The sequence below is a fragment of the Pezoporus wallicus genome, unplaced genomic scaffold (genome assembly GCF_028554395.1).
Source record: "Pezoporus wallicus isolate ANWC-B61680 ecotype Strahan unplaced genomic scaffold, APGP_CSIRO_Pwel_v1 scaffold_3294, whole genome shotgun sequence".
Taxonomy (NCBI): Eukaryota; Metazoa; Chordata; class Aves; order Psittaciformes; family Psittacidae; genus Pezoporus; species Pezoporus wallicus.
In genome coordinates this window covers 12,578,187-12,598,419 of record NW_026635478.1, presented here as the reverse complement: position 1 = coordinate 12,598,419, position 20,233 = coordinate 12,578,187, and the positions used below count along the sequence as shown (strand labels likewise).

The 20,233-nt window shown below is 39.8% G+C and overlaps 1 long non-coding RNA gene across 1 annotated transcript; it reads right to left on the bottom strand.

The window, feature by feature from the left end:
• Nucleotides 1–235: 235 nt before the first annotated feature.
• LOC130609396 (uncharacterized) lies at nucleotides 236–18,489 on the bottom strand. Its single transcript, XR_008974776.1, has 3 exons — nucleotides 18,405–18,489; nucleotides 2,888–2,937; nucleotides 236–1,164 (listed from the first exon to the last, which is right to left on the bottom strand). It is a non-coding gene; the product is annotated as an uncharacterized LOC130609396 (long non-coding RNA).
• Nucleotides 18,490–20,233: the final 1,744 nt, after the last annotated feature.

Here is a 20,233-nt window from a genome sequence, read left to right as displayed (position 1 = left end):
CTGAAACCCTACGAGGTACATAGTGAGCCCAGAAAACTAAAGCAACAACACTACAGAATCTGGCTATACCACAAAGAGCACTGGGGGATGCCAGTGGTCTGTAGATGGTAGCAAAGTTAAAAAGTACATATATTGCTCTGATTTACAGGGACAAGATTATCTGTTTGGTTATCCACAATACTCTACAGCTGAAAATGCAGTCCACTCATGCAGAAGAGGATTATATGTTTTTATCCACAATTAGTCTGCAACTTTGTTTTTTTTCTGATATTGCTGTTTCATGGCAAAGTAATACTCCATATTCAGTAGTTGAACACCAGCCTCCTATCTTTATTTACAATTACGCTTGTCTTATTTGCTTCAGAAAGCCTAGTGGGAGAAAGTTGAGTCACATCACGCACCTTGTTCCCTCCTATGTGTGGGCCACAGTTCTTCCTCCAGTTCCTTTTATTGCCTGGCTGGGTGCGAACATCAGGATGCAGCTTGCACGCTTAACCTGAAGCTGTAGGAGCATCTGCTGCCCTCTTCCTACCACTTCCACTCAGAGATGCCATTGTACTTGAGAGGAAATTTTAAGTATTCACAGCTTGCTTATCAGGGAAAAGGAGTCATCTGGTAGAATGAGAAAACTCATGCACTCTGTGGTATGACTGTAAATAACTGCACTTAAAATGAAATCAAAGCCCATATCTTGGGACAAGTATGCCAGCTTCCAGGAGAAGATGTTTTTTTTTCATGGCAGACTTATCACTGGTTTCCTAAATGAACCAAGATAAACAGAATGAACTCTTTCATGTGGCTGCTGTGATTAAAGCAAGGTCCTCAAGTTGGCAGCCTGTTATGGGGGGCTTCAAAGTGGAAATAGGAGCTGGCTTTTTTCTTTCTCTCAGAGAATCCTGCTGCTATTTGTGCATGGTCTATCTTGGTGACTGGCATACATTGGAATATACGCCGTCTGTGGGCTTGGAAATCTCATGGCAGTAATCAGGAGTGCACTGGTCTTTATGGCAGGCATCAAATGGGCTACTGCCAGGTCTTTGAACTACAAAAATAAATAGAGAATAGAACTGCATTGTATTGGCAAAGCCTGAGGCCCAGTCGTCTGTCTTGGAGCATGCTCTGGTGAGAGTGTTTAACTTGGATATGGTCCATCACATGTGGTAGCTGCAAGAGTGGAAGAACAGAACAGTGTTAGACGGTACACTTAATAGTGTGTTGGCTTAGTAGTCCTCAGGAAACTCTTACTCCCATTTTCTCTCCTAGGACTTTGAGCCCTACCCTCTTGCTGAGCTTCTGTGTAAGTGGATATAGAGATCAGATAGTACAGTTTTCTCCCTGGTCCTACAAGAAACCTGTATGCACCGGTCTGATCTGTAACATGTGCTTATGGCAAGGGTAGGAATTGTGTGCCTTTTCATTGGCAGTTTAGACAGCTCTGACTTACAACATGCTCTAGGTGAACTACTCTACCCTAGAGGACTCGGGAAGCAGAGGAGAGGAGCAGCATGTTCCATGGTTTTGGCTAAAGCATGTTTTCCTCTGTCTGTTGTGGGCAGTCTGTGAAGCAAACTACAACCTCCTCTTTCCTTGCTCAATTGCATTTTTGCGCCAACTAGAGTGTCCTGCGAGCCCCTCAGTGTGTTACATACCTACCTACCTGACTGCTAAAACTGTGTGTGTGCAGTGTGTGATCCTGGAAAGTTGCACCACAGTTTTCATGCACTGTGAATGTTTTCATGGCTGAATCAATTTGTTATGGATTATCAGACAGGGTTTCTGAAGAAAGAAAAGCTGAGTATGAAATTTTCCAATTAAGTGATATTGCAGCTTTTATATATGACTTTTGTATTTGTTCAATAAAAGTTTTTGGGGATTTTTGCTGCATAAGTTACTTGATACAATGTTGGTGAAGGGAGGGAGAAGAGAATTTAAAAGAGGATGAATTCCCTAGTACAATCCATTTGTTTTGTGTCACTTTGGGAATGCAAAGCAGCCATGAACTCAGTTCCTGACTATTCAGAGTTATCAAAAATGGCACAAATCACTGAAGAAATGCTGCTTTACATTATGGATGACTAGGAAGTAATTCAGAGTAACTATGTTCAAATTTGAGGTACGTTTCCAGTGGGTTTTTTTACATGATCAGACTACATTCTGAAGGGATAAAATAAGTTAGAGTGAAAATTTTGTGAGTTCTCAAGCAAACACTCTATCAAATTAAAATGATTTTATTTGGCTTTAAAGCAGTGACATTTCCTTTATCATAAAAATTTGTTTGCTGAGAACTTGATGGCTCTGTTACTGCCCAGTATATTTACTGTGGGAAATACACTGTGTAGTACATGAATTTTTGCAGGGTCACCAGTGGTCTCCAAGCCAGTTGCTAGCTCTGGAATAAGGGCAGAGGCAGCACAGGTTGCTGCTGCTGCCAGGGTCTTCCTCCCGAGGAAGGACACAGCAGCGTGCACGTGCTTTTAGAATGCTAATTAAAAAATGAAAAGGAGGATACTGTAGGCTTTGAAACACATTAGGCAGGAAAAGGACAGCTTATGATGATGCTTGCTAGGCATAGTGTCTTAGCACTCTGAACAATAAATGATCCATAGCGTGGTAAAGACATTTAATTAATTTAGCAAAATGTGGGTTGTTATGCCATTCTACTTATTTGTATCAGAGGGCTTTAAGCAGAAGTTGTAACTCTGTCTTTACTCAGCTCCATGAGATTAGAAAGAGATTGTTTTTATCTGACAACTGATGCTTTCTATTCCATGTTTGAAGTAACAGTTCACTGGGCTAGGTTTTTGTGTTTAGCTCAAAGGTGTGTTGATAATTTCCCATTAAAGTAGCATTTACCTAAATATTTATCTGAATGGAAGAGGTGACTTACCAGTGTTTATGGTCCAGATGCTTATTATTCTGCTGCACTTTGTTTCTCTACTATGGTTTCTTCTGAGGTACAATGGCAAAAGAAATCCATAGAAAAAAAGATATAAGAAAAGCTATTTTTTCTTTTTTTGTGATTTCTCCCCTAACTGGGACCAGGAAATACTAAAAACATCATGGGTATAAGGTGGTGGTGAAAAGACTGATTCCTAGAACAAATCACTGTAGGTGTATGTGACCAAACAGAGTAACATTGGGGATTTCATCTGCTATGCAATTTGAATCTTCAGTTATTCACCGTTTATACTTATAGAAAAACTACATAAAGACTGTGGGCTGGCAGGCAGAATACTCATCTCTGAAATTCTGTTACTGACAGGGGATACTGTACTTTTTTCTTGTTTTCTTTTTACATGATAGTAACAAATGCCATCTCCTTGTTGAGTACAAGGTGAATACTTGACATGAGCCTTCAAAATCATGAATGGTAGAGCTCTTTAAATCCTTCCTCAATGAGCTAGACTTATGTGGCTGTTATGATGCATAGCTTCATTTCTGCTAATTTACTGAGATATATAAATGATGAAACTCAGGCTGTGTGTTACCAGGCTGGTGGCTTGCTGCTGAAATGCTCTGAGAATCTTCCTTCTTTTTTTCTGAGATGGATCACAAGTACTGCCTTGCTTCAGAGCATGCTGGTGTAGTAAAGGAACCCTTTTTTTACTCCTGGGCAAAGGCATTTTTACAGTAAATTTGAAGGGGAAATAAACACTTCAAAACTTACCTGTATTTTCACAGAACCATAAATATGGGTATATTATTTGCTACAATACTAATCACAAATCTATCCCTTACAGACTCTGCTTATATTTTCTTAGGAATATGTGTAGTATATAATTAAAAAGCCCAGAATATATATCCCAAACCTCATAGGAGACTTGTTAGTTCAAACACCACAACAGAGTGAGCATGCATGCTTTGTTGCTTCATGTTTTTCAATTTTATGCAATGAAAATTAATAACTGAGAATAAATTAATCTACTAATAAGTCTTCAAAGCATCTTCATTCTTCTGATTTTAAATATTTAATTGTTAATTGTGAAGATCAAAGATTCCCCTGGTACTGATCTAGTTTTAACAACTAACGCTATAGCCAGATACTCATTTGTGTATAGAAGAAATAAAGACTTGTTTAAAAATAGATGCAAAAAAAAAGTATGGAAAAAATAGATTAAAAAAAAAGGAATTTACATTACATTTTTAATATTTTTCCTAAATCATGTTATTAACAATATAGTTAAAATTTTTATAATTAAATATAATCTATTCTGCCAGCTGCCTGCTGATTTTTTTTTATTCTTGGAGAGATTTATCATTTTCAAATGCACTGTGATTAGACAATTTGGGTGAGGAATTATATCTCCTTACCTCAATTTGTGATTAGGAAATTTCTTTTACATAAGATACCTTTGTGAAACTTTACTAGAGTATTAAACCTCAGCTAACTCAAAAGAAGGAGATACAGGTAGTGAGGTTGAAAGGATTGTTTGTTACTGTTAGGAAGATCAAAGAAATAAACATTTTGCAATCTAGTTAGGCTTCAGGGATTTGGTGATGTTGAGACTGAAAGGGTTATGTCACGTGCAAATCTTTTTAATAGCACATACAAGCCATAAACAATGTTGCAGTTTGAGCATTTAAATTAATGTGCTGTAGCAGGTAACAGACATATTCACGTATGTCTATTATATATGATATTCCCATATCATATTCACACTTGGACGCATCAGCTTCCTCTGCAAAGGCATCACTTCTACTGTTCACAGGCTGAAAGCATCTCTGTATCCAGGGAAGACTGTGGACAATGTGTTTGGATGAGGCCATGCCTCCTCCTTGCCCTCCTAGGTGTGGGCTAAGCTGCATTTCCCTGTTACACCATACCAGGCCACCTACTCCAGCAGCAAAAGCCAGATGGGGGGTAGTGCTTAGGACCTTGCTGTAGAGGATCGGCATCTTGCTCTTGAATCAAACAGGGTAAAATTTGCCCTGTTTGGATAGGAGGCCAAAGATGATGATCGACCTTTTCTTATATCTCTATATCTCTCCAGCTATTCATCTTCTCCTACCACAAAGCCTGTAATGACTCAAACTGGACTGGTATTTTCTCTGTCTTTTTCTGTTTCATAGCTGGTAAGAAAAATTCACATATTAGGGAATGCCAAAGGATACCATTTTGGAAATACTATTCCAGTTTGTTCAGGATGATACCTGTTTTATTTTTCTGCCTGTGGTTTACCATCTGTTGTGTTCTCTTTGCCTTGTCTCATCTGCAGCCCATTGTGCAACAAAACCCTCAGGACAGAGGGAGGATGGGAAGGTAGATCCTTCCTTGCGAGTAGGGGAGCATGCAGAGGTGGGAGAAGTTTGTGAAACAGAGGCAGAAAGAAGCCCCTGCTGAAGAAAGGTGCAGTGGTGGGTATGGAGGGATCCCACAGCCAGAGGTGAAGGGATGAAAGCCACTTCTCTTAGGATGCTGAGCAGTCTGGGAAGTCTAAAAGTTGCTGAACTCAAGACAGTACTGGGTGAAAAGCCCTGCTCCATAAAATGATTAATACAGCCAGGTAAGTTTTGCCTTATGTCTTTTTTGCCTCACTCAATTATCACTGTTGTTTAAAAAATTCCATAGTTCTAGACTTCCCTCTCCCCAAATTATAGAATCTAGCCATTGGGATTCATGGCTGTCACTATTTTTGGGGTGCTCTGAGATTGGTATGCGGGTTTGGAAGATCCTCTTGAAAAAATACCTTTTTATAGCATATTGTCTTGCAGCCATAAAAATAAGCAGTGTTGGTTGGAAACTGGGAGCAGAAATTGCGTAACACCAAGCATATATAAACCCCTGAAGCTCAGTTTACTTAGGACTGTTAATGGTGTATCTAAAAAGAGGAGGAAAAATGTAAGAGATAGGAAGGATAATGATGTGAATTGCTAGAGCACAAAGCAGACTTGGAACATGAAAGAGCGAAACCCCATGCCAAGATAATTAGATGATATAAGCATAAGGCAGGGAAGTTAGCCAGCACTTATCTTCATTTATAAATAACGCTTCTGAGCACTTCTTTCCATCCCCATTTAAAGATTAATATTCCGCTGTAAACCAGACCTGCTCTAAACATCAGAGTCTCACTTACCCTGGATTTACCTAGTGGTTCTCTGCAGGATATGATGAGGTCAGAGCAATGCAGTTTATCTCCCTGTTTTGAGTACAACAGGTGTTGGTACTCCGGGGTTGCCCTTTTTGATAAAGGCTGTACAGAGAACAACAGGGAGACATGAATCCCTGTTAGTACCCTCTCATGAATCCTACTGAAGTGGACTCAAAATCTGTTTTTATTCAACTGTAGTAGAATAGACCCTCCAAACATGAAATAGGAATTTGAATGAATATCCTTCCTGACTCTGATATTTTCAAAATTGACATGGGCTCTAGATGCCTTATAGCCAGTTAATAGGTAATAGGAAGGGGTCATCTGTGGGGTCCTTATGATGCTTTGAAATGTCTGCTGCACTATTTAATGTGTCAGAAATTGCTTGTATTTGATGCAACCCTTCAGCAAGGTTCAGTGCAATACTTTCCAAAGTAGTTATATTCTTCCTAAGGAACGAGTGCCAGAGACACGATTCAATTCAGATTCCCACATTGTGTTGAGATAGGTGCTTGCCGGGGACTTGGCCAGCTAATCTATGGACAAATTGTCCAGAGCAACAGAATACAGAGGTTTAAGAAGTTATTATGTCTTCAGACTTACAAACGTAGCTCCCTCTTGAAAGCTTTTGTGATATGTCTGCTAACAGATAACATATTCTCAGTATGGAAGCCAGGCTTCCCAGGGCTTCTGACAGGTTGGTGTGCCAGTGGGTAAAAGCATCAAAATACTCTGGTCACCCTTGCTGGTGATCTGTTAGTGGAAGTGATCTGTTCATGGGAAGCCAGATGGTTGTCTATAGTGCTATTTTTCCTTCTTATTACCAGTTGCTAAGTCATATAAAGGACATATTAAAGAAATAACATTAAATAATGCTAATTTTCCAGGCAGATGATTATTTACGTCTGCCACAGAAACACCAAAGGCAAATGTGAGGGGAAGATGTCATCTGTAGTAGCTGATAAAGGACAGTTAGAGTCACTTCAGCAGTGTTTTTAAATTGCTAAAGAAGTTATCCCAAGAATTAGTTCTGCTAGCTAGACAAGAATTATCAACTTCTAAATTAAAGAGGAAGAAATGAGAAAGAGATAGAATCTTAATATTAAGCTACTTTTGAATAAGTGCTTTTTTTGACTTTTGAAATCCAATCCAAATTCTGCCCTCTAGGCTGTTTCATTCCACCTGGCTTTAGCCAGAAGATTCACCTGGGATGTACTAGCTTTCCACTTTCTATGAAATGGAAATTTTCAGGAGTCTCTAAAAGGCCTTGAAATACAAGTTGCTTGAATCACCATAAGAAGGTGCTTGGAGTGACTTGTCTTCACTGTAGATGCCTAAACTGAGATGGGAGGAGTGAGGAATAAAGTCTTTGCAAACCTTGCTTGATATTATGCAGAAACACAGCCATGAGTCCTCAAATGATTTCTTAGCATGGGGTTACCAAAGTCTGTTACACTGTAGATGCAAAAGAGTTGAAACAATCATCAAAAAGTGTATGACAAAATATTAGCCCCTTAGAACAGTCCTCTTCAACCTTATTTTCTTTTTTTTCATTCGGCAATTGAGGATTATCCTGAGAAATCTGACTTAGTTTTAAAATAACATTGATCTTCAAAACCACAATGGATTCTGCTCATAAACAGAAGGTTAAGCTGACAATCAGAGCAGCATTTCATTGAGAAAGGCCAAATGTGAAGAATTTGAGATTTAGAATAGCTGTGATAAAACCTTATTACATACATAAATATTTGCCTTGATTTCAAGATTGAAAAGAACCCAGTAGTGTTGCATGTTTGAAAAATAATAGCATTTATTTAGGATGTGACTTCTTAAGGAGGTACTACTAAAAATCTTAGTTACAGATATTATTCTTTATTCTACAAAGGACAATCTGGGAGCTGTTGCTTTTTTACTTTGACCTTTAGATGTTACCCTAATTGTCATCAGTTCACATGCTATTTAAAGAGAAGAGTAATTTATAATGGTAAAGTAGTAGGATTTATTTTGTATCTCTTTTTAAAAGAAACATACAACTTGAATTGTGTACTTCAGGCTTTTTTTTTTTTCTTCTTATTTTTCTTCCCTGCCAATGTTCTTTTTGATTGCTTGGATGCCATATGGGATTATGGCCCTTTTATCTTTTATATGACTATCACCTGCAGGCAGTTGTATCTGAGCTCCTGATCCCTGACCACAGCTTCTCCTAAACCTCTGTGAAACATCAAATAGATTTAACAAAAGGCCAAAGAAATGAATGATTTTTTGTTGCTATTACAGGATCTTAGTTGACTGTCCAGGTTATCACTTCAGTAATAAATGAAAAATGTATTTATTGAGTTTTGTCTAGTCTCTTGGGCTAGTGCTCCTTATAGAGTAATAAATGTCCTCTGGATCAGACCACCATGGTGGGCTTTCAATTGGAGATCATTGATTCCAGCAACTCTCTCAGGTTCGATAATCTCAGTTTAGCTGTAGTAATTTTCTTCATTTTGTTATATCCAGCAGCACATACTGTACCCTTGCGCTTTTCAAGTTGAACTCGACATGAACTCAGGGGTGATATCCTGGTTCTTCATGGTGGAATTCTATTTGAAATAGTGAAATTCTAGAAAATGTGAATTATTAACCATGTTGGGACTATCAAAGCTAATGTTCAGTTTTCTAAATTTCCTGCATTCTTCAATCATTAATGAAAGAGGATGCAAATGCTATCAAGATTACAATTTGTTATAACACTACAACATTGAGCATTTTTGGTTGACCACCTGACAACTTTGTGCCCCTGAGCAAGTACAGGGTGAAGTGGTATCTTAACAATGGTCGTTTTAGTAACAATATCAGTGTAACTGCAACAGTGTTTAATTATCTCGTGCCAGGCGTATCCATTTCTGAACGCAGAATTCTAGTCCCGTAGCTCCGCAATGGCTTGGTCTGATCAGAGATGTGTCTTACCTCCTTTGGGCTATTCACTGACATCCCTGCTCTGTCTCGGTGGTCAAAGGATCGGAATCCGTTTAACTGCAACTCTGTATGACTCCTGGACATGGGCATGGATATGAGTCCATTTTTTTACCAAAAATACCCCCATGAGAGATATTTTGAAACATAATAACTAACATAAGTTAACATAATAACTAACATAAGTTAACATAGTAACTAACATAACATAGTAACTAACATAAGTAACTCCTGGATAGGAGCTGCTGAGGAAACTTTTAAGGAAAAAAGAGGCTTATGAAAGCTGGAAGCAAGGACAGGTGGCCTGGGAAGAATACAAGGATGGGTCCTGGAAGCTAGGGACCAGGTTAGGAAAGCTAAGGCCCAGTTAGAATTAAACTTGGCTAGGGATGTGAAAGATAACAGGAAGGGATTCTATAGGTATATTGCAATAAAAGACACACTAGGGACAACGTGGGCCCTGTCCAGAAGCTAACAGGAGAACTGGCTACCCTGGATTTGGAGAAGGCTGAGGTTCTGAATGACTTCTTTGCCTCGGTCTTCACTGGCAAAGGCTCCGACCACACCACCCAGGTCTTGGAAGGCAGATGAAGGGATTGTGAGAATGAAGACCTTGGGCCCACTGTAGGAGAGGATCTGGTTCTAGACCATCTTAAGAACCTGAATGTGCACAAGGCCGTGGGACATGATGAAACCCATTCACAGGTCCTGAAGGAGCTGGCGAATGAAGTTGCTAAGCCACTGACCATCATATTTGAGAAATCATGGAAGTCAGGTGAAGTTCCTGACAACTGGAAAAAGGGAAATATAACCCCCATTTTCAAGAAGAGGAAAATGGATGACTGGGGGAATTACAGACCAGTCAGTCTCACCTCTGTGCCTGGCAAAATCTTGGAGCAGATTTTCCTGGGGGCATGCTAAGGCACATGAAAATCAACAAGGTGCTTGGTGACAGCCAGCATGGCTTCACTAAGGGGAAATCCTGCCTGACCAATTTGGTGGCCTTCTATGATGGGGCTACGGAACTCATGGACAGGGTTAGAGCAGTTGATGTCATCTACCTGGACTTGTGCAAAGCGTTCGACACTGTCCCGCACGACATCCTTGTTCCTAAATTGGAGAGACATCAATTTGATAGGTGGACCACTCAGTGGATAAAGAACTGGCTGGATGGCCGCGCACAAAGAGTTGTGGTCAATGGCTCAATGTCCAGCTGGAGACCAGTAACGAGTGGTGTCCCTCAGGGATCGGTGTTGGGACCGGTCTTGTTCAACGTCTTTGTAGGTGACATGGACAGTGGGATCGAGTGCACCCTCAGCAAGTTTGCTGAAGACACCAAGCTGTGTGGTTCAGTTGATACCCTGGAGGGAAGGAATGCCATCCAGAGGGAACTTGACACGCTTGTGAGGTGGGCGGATGCCAACCTCATGAAGTTTAACCATGCCAAGTGCAAGGTCCTACATCTGGGTCAGAGCAATCCCAGGCACAGCTACAGGTTGGGCAGAGAAGAGATTCAGAGCAGCCCTGCGGAGAAGGACTTGGGGGTGTTGGTTGATGAGAAACTGAACATGAGCCGGCTTCAGTGTGCGGTTGCAGCCCAGAAAGCCAACTGTATCCTGGGCTGCATCAAAAGGAGCGTGACCAGCAGGTAGAAGGAGGTGACCCTGCCCCTCTGCTCTGCTCTCGTGAGACCTCACCTGGAGTATTGTGTGCAGTTCTGGTGTCCTCAACATAAAAAGGACATGGAACTGTTGGAACAAGTCCAGAGGAGAGCCACGAGGATGATCAGGGTACTGGAGCACCTCCCGTATAAAGATAAGGTGAGAAAGTTGGGGCTGTTCAGCCTGGAGAAGAGAAGGCTGCATGGAGACCTCATAGCAGCCTTCCACTATCTGAAGGGGGCCTATAGGGATGTTGGGGATTGACTATTTGTTAGGGACTGTAGTGACAGGACAAGGGGTAATGGGTTGAAACTTAAACAGGGGAAGTTTAGGTTAGATATAAGGAAGAAATTCTTTCCTGTTAGGGTGGTGAGGCACTGGAATGGGTTGCCTAAGGAAGTTGTGAATGCTCCACCCCTGGTGGTGTTCAAGGCCAGGTTGGACAGAACCTTGGGTGAGATGGTTTAGTGTGAGGTGTCCCTGCCCATGTCAGGGGGGTTGGAACTAGATGATCTTAAGGTCCTTTCCAACCCCAACTATTCTATGTTTCTATAAATACAGGCAATTTGAGATGGCTCCTGAAAGTATTAGCTAGACTTGCCCATCCTGCTCATGAGTTACACCTTTTTGAACTGCTTGTCTATTCCTTCTGTAAGGTGTGGCACGCTCTTTTAAAGTGCACAATCATGCCGTTTGCTTTGCCTCAAAATATTTTTCTTAAGATGCATCACAAACAGCAGCAGTTCACAATCTGCATGTCCAGCAGCTCAGACACATCTTGGTGGAATCAGGACAGAGCTGGTTTTAGATGGTTCCCCACTTCGGTGCCTGGTCCCACTGCTGCTGGCTTGCCTTCTCATCACCCAAATCTATTTTGAGAATCATCAATTTTAGAAGTCTGGATGTCCCAGAGATGGTTGCATTGAAGGGAAAATTTGATGCTAACAAAAATATGCTTTTAAAATACTTTCCCATTGTATTTAATGTTGGAACATTCAGTGCTAGAGTAAAAATGAAAATAGATATATTATTCTTACCCTAATCCTTCCATATATTACATGGATTTTGTTCCTTTTTCCACTTGTTCTTGGACTGTATTAATAAAACTTTCTTAGCAAGGTACCACCATAAAACATTCTCCAGCTGACAATAATATCTTTCTCAGTAGTATTTGAGATTTTCTCTGATACGTGTAACCTTGACAAGACTATAACTAGATAATACTGGTGACATTTCATTCTTCATTTACTATAAGAAATAGAATAGAAAGGGGGCCAAATAATGATTTTATCTTGTGTATTGAAAAAATATTTATCTTTGAATGAGAGGCTGTCTTGTGTGACTTTCTGCTTGGTATGATCAGAAGATTGAAGCATTTCTTTGTCTTTTTCTTTACAAAGCATTCTTGTTTTCTTGTTTAGACCATTCTCAGTTGATTTGACATTAATCTTGGCTGGGTTTATTCCAGTTTTAATGCTATATCTCAAAGTAAGTGTCCTGGCTTGCTTGTTTTAAACCCCTGAGCATGTCCTTGGCAAGCTAGGTACTTCAAGAAACCAAAACACTTTCACACTGAGCAGTTCTGTTCAGTTAATGACAACTCTTTCTTTGCTTCCTCTTCTGAACCTTCACCAGACACTAAATATAAATAAGGCTCTTAACTGGTTTATAAAGTGATGGTGACTGAAGGTAAGAGAAGCGCCTTTCTGAGTCCATCCTCTGCATGTGTGCGCCTGGAGTTCTGAATGCAATGTGGAGTACTTGCTGGAACCGAAGAAACTTCACAAAACTTGTGTTACTGTTCCTCATAATGACTGAAAAAATCCCTGATTTTTTTTCTCAGTCTGATTTAATGGGATATTGCATTTCTTTGATATACCTAATAGTGTACCTTTTCCTCTGGAGAAGTACAAACCCAGTCATTTCCTCTGATACTTTCTTTTTCAAAGTGTGCATACTACAATGGATGAAAACCTGCTCTCTGTTGCAATTACTATCATAACTTTCTAGTTTGATTCACTTTTTAGTACTTTGATTCTAATTATTGTGGGGAAAAACATCTTTTCCAACAAAAAATTTCTAAAATTTGATTTTGTGAAATGGCTGAAGTATTTATAATGCCAGCAATAAACAGTCTTCATGTACTTTAGCCTACAGTAATTCTTCCTGAAAACGAAAGTAAATGTACAACAAACCAGACTATCCTGTGATTGTCTATAGTCATTAGAGAAAGTAAGATCAAAATTGAACCTTTTTTAACAGCCCCACTGAATTATAGCTAGTGGTTGAGAGTATTCCCGGCAAAGAGACAAGACAGTGTTAATGTGTCTGTGTAAGCAATACTGTACATCTATCTGTCTGGATATATGATCATGAGCTGAAGATTGTTTATTGTCAAAGGCTGAGTGGCTAATAAATGCTGGCAATGGCTTGGATTCACTGGAATGCTGCACAGCTGCAGCATTAGTCAGACTTTCCCTTTTCTGAATTCTGTAATCCCTTCAATATTGCATTAAATATGTTTTCAATATTTATCTGGATAAAAATGTGCTGAATATTGCAACTGTTTCATTCTGATGTCTGTCACGTAGGAAATCTGTATAAGGCAGAAGGTAACGATGTTTTTATCACTAAAACCTAATGCAGCTGCTTCTTGCTTTGCTTGCTCGTTCAGAGGCTTGTGCTTGGGCTATTTACAGCACTTGGTAAGCCTTTGTGATTGCTTGGAGGTGGAGGCATGTCAGAATTTCTGCAGCCAAATTTCAGGCCTTAGTGCTTGGCTGAACTCACTGAACTGACCCGTCACAAGAATCAGAGTTCCTATAGATTTCAGTGTCAGTAGAATTTAGCAGACAGATTTTGGATTTGTTATACTTCGTACTCCAAATCCTTGACAAGCCAGGAGTCAGAATGGTTTATTAATATGTCGCTATTTTTTTATTAGTTTTCCTAAATGATTAGCCGGCCTATTGTTAGCTGATCCATTGTCTCTCTCAACTTTTTTTTTCAAACAATTTTTATCTATGAACCAGATTATTTGGATAACAGTGATTGCAATTAATGATGTGGGAACAGGGAAATATGCTCTCCTTATGTTGTGGGTTCAGAATTAAGACAGGGAGTCCAAACACATGCAGTTCAAGTTAACCACATGGTCTAATGCAGCCCTGGCGATGCTAAGGATCACTGTGTCCATGTGTTTCCACCAGCAATTACTTTCCCAGCTGCTGTTGAAAAAAACAGAAAGCACACCAAATGGGATTGTCTGTAGGCACCAAAGATAACCCACTGCTGCTTGGGAGAATTGCTTTAGGCTTTGTGATCTTAAAGGTCTTTTCCAACCTAGTTGATTCTATGATTATCCTGACCTGGAAACAACTGGGCTGCGTAGGCATTAGGAATGGAGAAGGTCATTAAAAAATCATATTCAAATTCAAAGTATCTTTTGTACTTTTTTCCCCAGCTGTATTATTAATAGCTTGATCAGACTTAAGCAAAAAGCCTATTGAATCCATTAGCTGTAGGTCACTGATTCAAGCAGATTAACAGTAGCAGAAAGTGAAGGATGAATTACTGGTGTCTGTCTAACTACTTCTAGTGTTCGCCTTGCACTTAAAGCTAATTTCAGTCACTTACTGGCAGTCACAGTGGCACCAGCAAGTGAGTGGGTCATGGAGACTAAACCATGCATTCATCCTGAATGGTCCCTTAAGGAAAAGGTGGGAGAGTGTTGGGGAAGCTTGAATGAAAGTTGCTCCCATTCCATGAAAATGCAGAAAGCCTTAGAAACCAGAACTGTTGACAACTTCTGATGCGTAAAAAACCCTGCGTTTGAATGAACTGCTGCAAGCATACATTGAAAATGAGAAGCCTAGCATTAAGTTGAAACTTCTACATAATAATCTGGACCATGAACTTACACTGCTTTGTCACATTATCTCTTTAAGATAAAGACTTTTCATCTAGTCTCTTGACGGTGACTCATTGGCATAATATTTTAAGTGATTCAAATAAACAGAAAAACGGAATACTGTTTTCTTTGTTCAAGAAAAAACTCGCAAAAAGTGAGAAGGACAGACCTCGCTTGCTCTCTGTGGTTGGATATTGGCTTTCCAGTATTTTCAAGTACACTAAGCAGTTTCTCATCCCATGCTACTTTACAAAACATTGATAGCCAGTGTATATTGCCCATTCAGCCTGTGATGCAATGTGTCATATTTGGTCTTTATACCCAGAACAATGATTTATCTTGTAGTAATAGCTTAAAAAGAAATTAGCTCCATCTCATTAGAGACACTGCATGTTTTTTCAGAGAAGAGTGACAGCCATAGAAGACCTGCTCTTGACAGTAAAAATATATAGATATATTATTATATTCTTACTGAGTTGAAAGTCACAGAACAGTCAAACACTTTTCTTGTCTGGCAGAAAACATTGCCCATCAGTTTTTCTGTGTTATGTGGTTTCTTTGTTTTCTTTTTCAAGATGATTGGGGTCAAGAAATGCAAAGTCCACAGAATAATATTAGGTATCTGCCAAGTGAGCACAGCTATGTGTGTTGGTAACTTCACCACACCACAGGATGCGTCTGATGAACTGGAAAGCTGAGAAATCATAATTATAAAAGTAAGGTACATTGAAACATTGAGTAATATGCATATTCCTCCCTTCTCCCCCTGGCAGGTCACCAATGCTTTTGTCACAGTTGCAGCTTAGTGACCAGCTTTTACATCACTGTCCCCTCCGGTAACGTCACAAACCCCAATCCACATGGACTGTTTTGCTGCCATGTCACATTTATTTAATTGGTTTTCCACTGTCACACCACAGCTGCTTTTGATATTGCCCAATCAACATTTTTCTCACTCAGCAAACATGTTTTGCATTATGTTTTCCTCAGATCAACAGGCATTCCTTTTTCTATCAGATGAAACTTCCAGCCCTTAGTTTCAAGTGCTGTAGGCTCCTTTCTCTTAGTCTTTCTTGATTTCTGGCTGCATACTATTTTTCCAGTCAAATATTGCTTCTGGCCTTTATTCAGAAGCTACCACTTGCAAATCACTGTGAGGTGCTTGAAATGAAGTTTAGGTTATTACTAAATATTGTAGCTCCCCTTACAGTATCTCTTCCCTTCCCCATACACAGATTTATGTGTTAATATTATAGAATCTTAGAATCATAGCACAGGATATAAATCATTATCATTTGTTTATGGTCAAGGAAGCCAGTGACCTCCACTGGGATTTACAGTCCTTGCCTCAAACAGCTTCTTTTATTTGCACAATTTGCTGGTTTTCTGTCTGTGCTGGTATTGTATGGCTGTGTTGGCAAATAGTGACTGCATGCGAGTTTGGCAATAAGCAGCAGACAGGTGGGTGGCTCACTTGCCCCTTACCAGTGCTCGGCTTGCCCACAGCGGCACTTACAGAAGCATGGCCCCATGCTGATGCTGTTCCTGGGATGGTCTATGGACCTGGCACAGCACAGGTTGTAGCCTCTGCAACCCCAGTGTGGGGCTGTGTGGGCACCCTTTGGAGGCTATGGAATGTAGAATCATAGAATGGTTTTGGCTAATAGGGACCTTAAAGCTCATCTAGTTCCAACCACCTGCTCTGGGCAGGGACACCTTCCACTAGACCAGGGTGCTCAAATCCCCCTTCAAGCTGGCCTTGAGCACTTAAAAAGCTCCCTGTGGAGTGTGATCCATTCTACTGTGGGATGTACTGTGAGATGGGCTCTAGGACTGGTGGGATGGCTGCCTCCCTGCACTCCATTGCATGTTTGAGCAGATCATATTGCACGGCTTTGACCATAGCTGAGGAGCCCACCAAAATTATTTAGTTATGGAAAAATGTTGCACAAGAATAACATGGAAGAATTGTACAACGCACAAATGCTATTATACAGAGATAGGTATCTGCAATTTTTTTGTTCAGTTTGGGGCCACTTTCACAGATACACAAAGCAGCTGGTCTGCACCTGGTTTGTATCCAAAAAGGCCTTTGCTCATGAATAAATACATGACTAAAAATAACATTGCAGGTCTAATCTACTTACAGTCATAAAAACTTCAACTTCCCTATGGGTGCTCTGGAATAAGGGATGAAGTAATTTTGTCAAGTTTTAATGCAAAATCATTTTTTATTTGCATTATTAAAAGTGGACTTTAAGGCCAAGAACGTGTATAGCCAGACATTGTTTGGGGGGTTGAAAACACAATTTCATGTTTATTTTTCTGTCTGGAAGGTGGTTGATAATCCCAACAATCAGCATATAGTCTGGCTGTTGGACTTCCAACGGTAGCTGTTCTTATTGTCAATCTGGATCTTCAGTAACTAGATTTAAGTTAGAATTTAGAAAACACAGAAGATATCTAATAGTAAAAAAAAGGTTCCATGAAAATAAAACCATGAGGGTTAGATACCTCCTCTTAGATTTTTGTAGAGTCTTATTTTTGTGATTGGATGTGTTCTGTTCTTTCTGAAAGACAGAGGCAACAAGTTTGCCTTTTCACTGTAATTGATTAGTTATTCAACTAGTCTATTTTCTGTGAGCATGGTCAGAAATGAAATGTCTTTCTACTGCAGTCCACCTGCTTTACGTAAAACACAGATTTCAGTTGTGCTTTTTTTCTCTACCACTGTTACATAGTCCCCAAAACCATCTCTTCCATCCTGGGTATGAGAAAGAAATCATGCCTACTTGCCACTGGGCTTAAGCAGAGTCCTTTCATAGGAAAACTATGTTTACTTAGGAGAATAACATCATGTGGCAGGGCTATGGCAACAATAACACCTCTACTGCCAGAAAACACTTAGCTTGGGTGGCTCAGATGGCCCAAAATATTTAAGAGCATTTTTCTTATACTGTAAATTCCCTATGGTACGTTATTTTCTGCTGAAAGCTAATAACTACCCTGTCTGTAAAGCAACTGGTCTTAAGTTTATTAGCTTGCAAGACAGAGAAATAACAGACACATATCACTGACATTTAACAAAGATATCTTTCATGGGTTTCTGTATTTTTTCACATGCACCACACGTTTCTCTTTAGTTAGAAAAACACGGTTTGAACCACATTCTGAGTAACTTCTTACGAAGAAAAGCACATTTTCCAAAAAGTCCTTAATGCTTCACCAAATACTGAGTCCCTTTTCAGAAAGTTCTGAAGGTTTTTGCGAGAGAAATAACATGTCAGCTTCCCTAGTGAAAGCTGTTTCACCCTTGCCGCAGCAGCCGTAGTATTTTCCTTGGCATAATGGGAGAACATCATCCTATTCCTGCACTGAAGTGGAAATGATTGCGCAAATGATTTTCATGTGAAAGTGGCTTCTTCAGGCGGTATAAATCCCCATTCACACTTCTTTAAAAGTATATTATTAGTCTGTTTCTTTCAGTAGAGGAGTGGGTCACAAGAAGATGATGCATGTGATCACTCTAGAGCAAAGGTGTAATAGCAGTATGTTCTGCTGGTTAATTAGAACTTTCCACTGTCTGGGTACATGTTGTGGGTGAGTGATGCACACAGAAGGTGGTCCAGTCAAACATGAATATTTTTGTCCTGGAAGGAGTCCACTTTCAGACAATATTTTTAGCCACAGAATAGTGAGACTGTAAGAAGCTAAAAGCTACCCTTGACTCCTGTATTTTTAACAGGCAAATCTGTACAAATTAAATGGTGCTCAGTGACACAGTACACGCTATTGCTGGTTTGTTCTTCCAGTGACCACATCCTCTTGAATTAACAGCAAGTCCCATGTGAACTGGCCAAGGTCACAGTAAGCAACAGGTAATGCAGAAAAAAATGGAGAGAAACGAGTGGCACCCTTGGTAAAATTATTTCTATTTTAAACTGGCCTCTACAATTTTTGGAATCTGAGTTTTGCTGTGAAAAGAATTTGAAAAGAATGCACCTCCCAAGTGACTCAACTTTTGAGTTGAACCATGTGGAACTTCAAAAGCTGAAGCTGCAAGTTGTGAAAGTCCTCCTTGGGTGCCTGGGGCTCTGCTGAACTTGTGACAAAAGTTTTGTTAGCTTAAATGGGAACAGGAACAAGACTTTGATTATTCTTTTTTCAAGTCCATGAAGAAGTCCAAGTACCAGTTGCCCTGACTAGTAATAAGAAAAATTCAAAGGAGAACAGTAGTTGTACATCCTGGAATGTCAATGTTAACTGCCCAAACTGCAGTCCCAAACTCTTAATAAGATGAAAAGCAGAGGGATTAATTTTCTTTTGTGACATAAGCACACCAAAGGCTACTCAGAAGCCTGCCTGGGTGGTATATTAGAGGACAAGGAACTGAGATAAAAATATTCAGGAATGATCCAAGCTTCACACTAAAGGGAAGCTGTTGTGTCTAGGGCTAAAGAGAGGTAATGCTGGTGTTTTATAGTCTAACAGTTTCAAATGACTTACAAGGAACGTGTATATTTCTCTCTTTATTGGCTCACCTACTTAAAGGTGCACAAAGGCACAATGGTTTATTATCACAGTGCCAGTGGGGCTTCAGTTGTGAGCTTATTAGACTGGTGTCTCTGCATGATCCACACAAAGAGTAAGCATTTGACAGAAAGCAAGCTGTTCCTCTTCATCACCCTCTTCTCCAAAACTTTGACATGACAAAATGTTAACTTTTTTTCTGCATGAGTGGCGATTGCTAATTTGGGTAGAAATAATTTGGCTACAATACTTGTGGAAAAAAACACAGAACATTGGGAAATGTTTGCGGATAGTACAGCCCTGGGTTTTATTTGGACTGTTTCCCAGGCACTACACAAATGGAAGTGTGGTGCTTTTACATTTTGAATTCAAAATAAAATGGCCTTTTTAGAGGTATTGCAAAGTACTACATCTAGAATCTAGCATTCAGGTTGCTTAAAAAAATTTGCTTGTCCCTTTCAACCTGCCACTAGGAGGAAAGATGTCAAACAGTAAAAAAGCCTTCCTAAAATGCAGCGAATATTCGCGTAAGAAATCCAGACTAGGATTCCACATATTAACACACTGAAGGTGTTCCAGGCAGCCTTATCAGATATACATGCCAGCTACACATTCTTTAATTGCTGACAGATAACACAGCAGATCCAGTATTTCCTTTGGTTTGGATTATTTTATGACTACACCAAATTCAGACTTTAAATTACCTGGAGTCACAGATTCTGTTCTACCTTAAAATCAGCAAGAAATATGGTAATGTAAATGTGGTGATGTTTTAATGAATAAACATTGCTCCTATTTACAGTATTTTATCTCTGAATATGACCCTTAGATGTGTAGGAATGACTGTCAGAGAGAACCCAAGGGCAAATATTTACATATTTACAAATTACATATAAGGACAGGTTGAATGTTGAAAGCCTTTACATTGTTTTTCCTTGAAAAACAACAGTGACAAAACAGTGCCTTCAAAAAAGGGTGGAGATGTGTTCTCGTGGCCATACATATCTTTTCCTCATCCACCTTGCAGCATTTATTTCAGTCAGTGGAGGTTTTCTTTGTCTAGCACTTTGGACTGTTTTCCATCC